The sequence below is a fragment of the Citrus sinensis genome, chromosome 1 (assembly GCF_022201045.2).
Source record: "Citrus sinensis cultivar Valencia sweet orange chromosome 1, DVS_A1.0, whole genome shotgun sequence".
NCBI lineage: Eukaryota > Viridiplantae > Streptophyta > Magnoliopsida > Sapindales > Rutaceae > Citrus > Citrus sinensis.
The window spans coordinates 9,155,881-9,162,847 of record NC_068556.1 but is presented as its reverse complement, the minus strand read 5'-3'; positions in this window follow the sequence as shown (position 1 = coordinate 9,162,847).

Below are 6,967 nucleotides of genomic sequence, written 5' to 3'. Positions count from 1 at the left end.
GAAATAGTTAATTGACTTCGTAATAATAAAGTTTTGGCAATTACCTATAAACGTTTAATGAGAGATTCTGCTAATCCATTCTAAGTATGTACATATGATACTAGGTATTCTACATCAATCTCAATTGTCATGCAGTAATTATTAAATGTTTTAGAAGTAAACTCACTAGCATTATCTAGACGTATGGTCTTGATTGGATAATCTAAAAATTTTGCACATAACCTGATTATTTGTGCAAGGAATCTTGTAAATGCAACATTACATGTAGAAAATAAGTAAACATGTGACCACCGTGCAGATGCATCAATTAAAACTATAAAATAACGAAATGGACCACTTGGCGGGTGAATATGTCCACAAATAGCTCCTTGAATCTTTTGTAAAAATGATGGAAATTCAAAATTAATTTTACTGGTTGATGGTCTAACTATAAATTTTCCTTATGAACAAGTAGTGCAACTATTCTCATTTGATAATAAAATTTTCAAATCTTTCAATGGATGTCGATAAGAATTTTCAATAATTCTACGCATCATTGTTGATCCAAGGGTGACCAAGGCGGTCATGCCAAAATATAAAAGATTTTGGATCATATAACTTATCTTTTATGACTGTGTAACTTTCCTTTGATTTTATTATCGTATAATATAAGCCAAATGAGAATGCTGGAAGCTTTTCTAATATCTCTTTCTTTCCAAACATGTTAGAAGTAATGTATAAATAAATATCAAGCATTATGAATATCTAATTTCGTACTTTTTGCTAATATGATCATTGATCTTCCAGTGCCTTCTAAGATCTATTGGACCTGATATTGTATTCACATTTGCCTTAATTATATTTAAATTAAAAAAATACCTCTTGTTTCAAAGAATCGTATGTGTAGTTGCACTATCAGCCAAACATATTTCTCCATTAAACATTTTATTGAAATTTATACCTAGAGCAAAATTCGTGCTAATAACGTGTTATGAATTGGAGGGAATAGATGGTATAATTTAAAAGAATTGTATGTAAGCAATTATTTAAAAATGATATATGAGCAAATGATGCTTAAATCACAGGGAGACGAAAATTAAAGAAACAAGAGCAAAATACTTTCAGAGAGAAAATGAATTGTGTATTGTCATTAGCAAAGGAAAAGTAATAAGCATTAATAGGTGGGGCACTCACATTTCTTAATTATAAAAAAATTAATAGAGAGAACACTTAGGATTGTTAATAATAAAGAAGATAATGGGGAGAACACTATTTGGTGGAATCCACATCTGCATTCCACGATTTACAACAATGTCAACATTCTCCTTAACACAATCAAACTTTAAGTGTAGAGAAAAATATGGATTTTATTTATGCAACAGAAATAACAAAATTGAAATCTATTACAATAAAAATGTCATTTTATATCTTCATGCATTATATCTTATATCAAAATATCTTAAGATGCTATGGCTATTCTTAAGATATATGATTTATTTTGGCTCAAATAAATCAAATAATGCAATAATGACATTAAATATACACCATATGTTCAGTTCCACTAAACAAAATTCAGATTCATTAATTATATGGTCTAGCATTGTTTTTATAAAATAAGATGTATGTCAACATCCAAATTTTATAGTTAAAACATAATTATATGTTTTAACTATTCAGTAAAAGAGTAAAGATTCTTAAAATTGGTAACTAAAAGACACAATATGAAGGTGAGAAAATTTTATCCAAGGAAAAAATAATTGTAGAAAATTATCAAATTCAAGCACTCACATATGCTTTTCACCGCTAATGGTTGAATATCTTAGACCTTGAAATTAGAGCATAAAACTATATGTATATATAAGTATAACTATAGCTCCATTTCTAACATCTTTATGTGAGTAAATCATGCCATGCTAGCTTCAATTGGATGATTCTAAGCACCCATCTCTGTTAATGTGATCACTTCTAGATTTAGAGGCGACACATTTATTCCATGCTGTCAACAAAATTGTCAACTTAGGCACATAGACCGTTGTATATACATTTTAAGATAACAGCTACATAATCAAAGTACTCCAATAAAATCTTATCAAAGATGTACTTATGAAAAGCATATTACCTTTTAACGACATTGTATATATCTTTATTAAATTGTATTTGATGGTAAGTATTACAAAGTAACAGAGAACTATATATACTGAACAATATGAATTGAAGTAGATTCTGATACCACATGTTAAATAATTTAAATTATAATAGAGATCGTATCTCCAATCATAGTTGTTCAAACTTCAATTGTTCTTTATATACTCAAATTGACATAAGACATCATCTAGTCTATTCCACTTTATAACCTTTCTGTTGTGGAGGAAAACAAGTTCTTAGTAAGCATTCATTTGTTAGCTAGGTTAAAGACCCTTTTATAGTAGTATTTCATAACTTAAAAGACTTTACACTTCCTTCTATCAAAAAAGTGAAATTAATAAACTTTATCACTTAGATTATGAAAGTGGTTAATAAACATTAATGCCTTAGAGGTACCATGTCACTTTCACTATATATTTTATAATCTTTATCACTTTCATTATGAAAGTGAGAGAAATTCTAGAATACATTAGAGGTATCATTTCAGTCATACAACAAGCAAATAATGTCATGACATGTATACATATTTTTTGAAAAACCATCATGCAAGTGGTGATTATATTAAATTCAATTACACATGTCATGCGTGCAGGAATTGATTGTAATACATTAGAAGTATTCTAAAATTTTTCTGAAAGTGATAATAAACTCTACCACTATCTCTTAAACCAAGTAAATGGGTCATTAATATGAGTTTATATATTTATTTATTTAATCAAGTGACTTAAATGAATATATGTTCTGTATGCTTTCTTTTAGAGTAATATGTTAGATTCTTGGTCAAAGTTACTAATGAAATGCAAGTTACGCAACCCAATGGGGGGTGAATTGAGATTTTAAAAATTTATGCAATACAATTCGCACAACAAATCAATCTAACATCTTAATGGAATAGAAAACAATAAATTCAAACAAGCATAATAATAAAAGAGTAAGGGAAGAGAAAAACAAACATATGAATTTTTACATGGTTCGGCAATTCCCGCCTACGTCCACGCCTCCAAGCCAACCAAGCTCGAGAATTTCACTATCCAAGTCTACCAATACTTCAAGTTCTTACAATTGACTTCCAAGGTGTCAATGAACCTTTACAATCAAGAGATTATCTCCTCAGTCTCTTCACCCTAAGTATTTCTCACACTTGTACACTCACAATTTGATAAAAACTGAAAATTACAACAAAAGCTCTCTTTAAGAGTGAATATGCAAATAATAGCACAATAATAATTTAATCTATGATGATTTTACGATTTGGAAGCTCAATATATGTTATATGATCTTGTTTATGCTTGCATTAGTCCTTAAAATGAAGTTGGAATTGAGTTTTTATAGTTAAAGCCCGAAAACTAGCCGTTATAAATAAATTCCCGCAACCAAGCGGTTAGCCGCTTGATTTATCGGGCTAGCTGCTCATAACAGTGATATTACCGTTAAATTTGAATTTTACTACAGTAACAATGTTCATTAAAATTATACTTTGGCCCAAAACTTTTTATAATTATACTATAGCCCAATACGTCATAAAACTTTGTAAACATGTCTAATTTCAGAATTTCTAAATAATACTTGTCGTACAAAAACTTTATGAAATTATGATATATTAGTATTTTTCAAAGAGGTCCTTTCAAAATTTAATATAATACCCATATTTTTCAAAGTTTTCAAAATCTTTCACTTTAGTCCAAAATTTGAAAATATGAGATTTTCCTCAGCCGTCAAGCCGCTAGCCTCAGGCGGTTAGCTGCTCATCCAATTTTGGATTTCAAATATTTGGATTACCTTCGGGTCTTCAAACTTTCATAAATTATGGTATGACCCAAAACGTTTTAAATGTTTGCAAATAGATCCAACTCCAGAATTTAAAATAATGCTTATTAAATTCTAAGATTGTAAAACTTTTCATTTTAGTCTAAACTACTCAAATCCACAAAATACTTTATCTTATAAATATAAAACATTTTAGTTTATGAAAAGTAATTATTTAAACTAATCTCTTGAGTTTCTCAAATGCTAAATCATGCATCAATTAAATCATATCGGCTTTACAAGAATTTATCGCAAAATTTGTCCGTTGAGCTCTGAACTTTATTCTTAATTTCGCCGTTGTCCATTGAATGTCTTGAACTTGATTTCACTTGATTTACTTGCATAAATATTATCCTTAAAAAACTAGTGAAAATGTGAAATACAATATTTATTAATTTTATTTAAGACACATGTTTGTTGTCATCAAAATTATATTATGTGTAGTCTTTTAGGCTAACAACTAAACCCTTGATTATCATACCATATGATAGGCATTATAACAAGCTTGATCTTGAGCTCATTCAACAAGAACTATATCTAGATCACCTCTAAGGTGGCTTGAGCCAAAGCTCTATATACCCTTTGTACTAGACCTTGAAACTAGTAGCTACTTTTTAAAGGACCAAAACATAAGATTAAGGCGGAGAAACATAGCATAACCAGCAACCGATTTTCTATAATTATTGATGCAGGCGCTATAAGAAAATTGATGATGATGCGGAAATATAGAAGTTTGATAGATAAGATAAATTATGTTTGTGGATAATGAAAAATTTATTGGAAAAATTTGAATGAACAAAATTAGGGTTCTAACCCTCTTTTGTACTAACCCTAAATATTGCGAATTTATCAAGGTGAACAAATCTAACATATTATTTTGTAATAAAATTCTCTTGATTTAAATAAGGAAAGCAAAAAAAAAAAAGCATCCAAATATGTCTTTAAAAAAGATAAAAATCCTAAAAGTAATAAGAAAAATAGGTAAATATCTTAAAATTAAAAAACATCCAAGAAAGAAGTGGAATTTTTGGTTGGATGACAGGGTAATATGGCGTAAGCATTTTGAATTAGATTTGTCTTGTTGCAAGATTTAGAATGGTATGTTATACAAAAAAAAAAACCAAATACTTATAACTCAAGTTATGATCTATAGAAAATACCCTACCATGCTCATCTTATGAACCATCCTACATCAAATAACTTACAATGACAAATAAAAACTGTCATTTAGAAGGGTAGATAACAGTTGTCATATTTGTCATTTTAGGTGGAGTCACGAAAAGATGATATACAAAAACTCGTCGCAATTTACAAAAATAATTATAATATTTCAAATTAATTTCGTCGCAGGTGTCACATGGTTATGACTAGTAATGTCCATCACGAATTTTTTGAAATTTAAAATAATAAATTTTTTAAATTCCTAAATTCTACGAATTTATTTCCAAAATTAAAATTTATTAATCTAAAACATCCTCCATTAGCAACAAGAAAAACTAGATTTGCAATTTCAATTTACATCACAAATTGTTAAAATTACCACAATAACATATAATGTACCGACTCAAATACATACTTACAAGCTTAAGCACTCACTATAATAAGCAAAACAAAGACACATAACCTTGGTTTTTTTTTTTATTTTTAGTAGCGATACCGACTAGTGTATTTGGTAAAAGTAGAAAGCACCTGCAAGACAATAATTGCCTTACAATCAAATTTATAGTAAAAGAGTGTTGAAGAAATAGCAACTATTTTAAGGCACGATTTTGAGTAGAATTCACTTAATTTTAATAAAAGGTGATTGGTATAATTTTTCGCGAGTGCTTCAAAATGGTATTTTTTTATGGACTCAGCTATCTTGCAACAGTTGCAAGGTACCATTAATTTTTGTCTTTTCTTGAGTTCAGTCTTTTACCATTGGATTTAGTAAAAAAATAGTTTCAAGGGTAGAGATTTGTCCATTTGAATATTAACATTACACTCCCTGGTATTTATTAAAAACATAAACAAGTTAAAGAGTTAAAATTTTTAGCACATAAGTCCAGATTGTCTCCAATTTATATTGTTTAATTAGTAGTGAGTATTAAAACATAAATTTTATTTTTAATATTATATATTTTATTTAATATTATTTATTCCATTTTATTTAATATTATTTAGTCATATGCTTATTATTATTTTTAATAAAATAAATTTTTATTCTTTTAAATAAAATATATAATATTAGCTTATTATTATATTTATTCTTTCAAAAAACTAAATAACATTAAATAAAATAAAATAATCAGTAGTGAGCCTTAAAATTGAATATCATTGCCTCATTGATAAAGAAAGTCTGCTTGCTTAGTATGATTGATTGAAATTGAATGCTCGGGCTATGGCTTTACCCCAATAGAACTTCAATAAGTTCCATCGGAATGTCAGCTCTCGTAGAAGAATATTTATAAGGTAAATGCTAAGTTACATTGAATATAACTTATATCAACTTACATAAACGGTGTATGATAATATAACTTACATCTACTCACATAAACAGAATGAAGTATGGGCTCCTTACTTATAATTGCAATTCTGCAAACAAGCATGCCGAAAAATCAGAAGAGAAAGCTGTGTCAGAGCGGTTGGAGAAGTTGCTTTGGTGGTGGGTTTCCTTTGCGCACTTTGTACTGCTGAGTGCTGAATGGTTTCATTATTTACCATTAGGGCCTGTGCTTGGGCCTGGATTTCTCAAGTCCGTTGCAAAGCTGCCTAATGCCCAGGCTAAAGATAAAAGTCTGGGTTCGGCCCATGGCATTTAAAGTTTTATAACATTAAATTTAAATCTAAAATCTTTAGCCCCTAAAGATCACAGAATACATGTATCAAATGATTCAAATTAATTAATGATAATTGAATAATATTTCAAGAAATCGATTTATTATAAAAACTGGAAAATCCGGGACCGGGCTCAACTTTGCCCGGCCTAGACCCATGATGATTGTGAGCCTAGGCCGGCTCTCCGAGTTCAAACTGGACTTCCCCAAAAAACCCACGA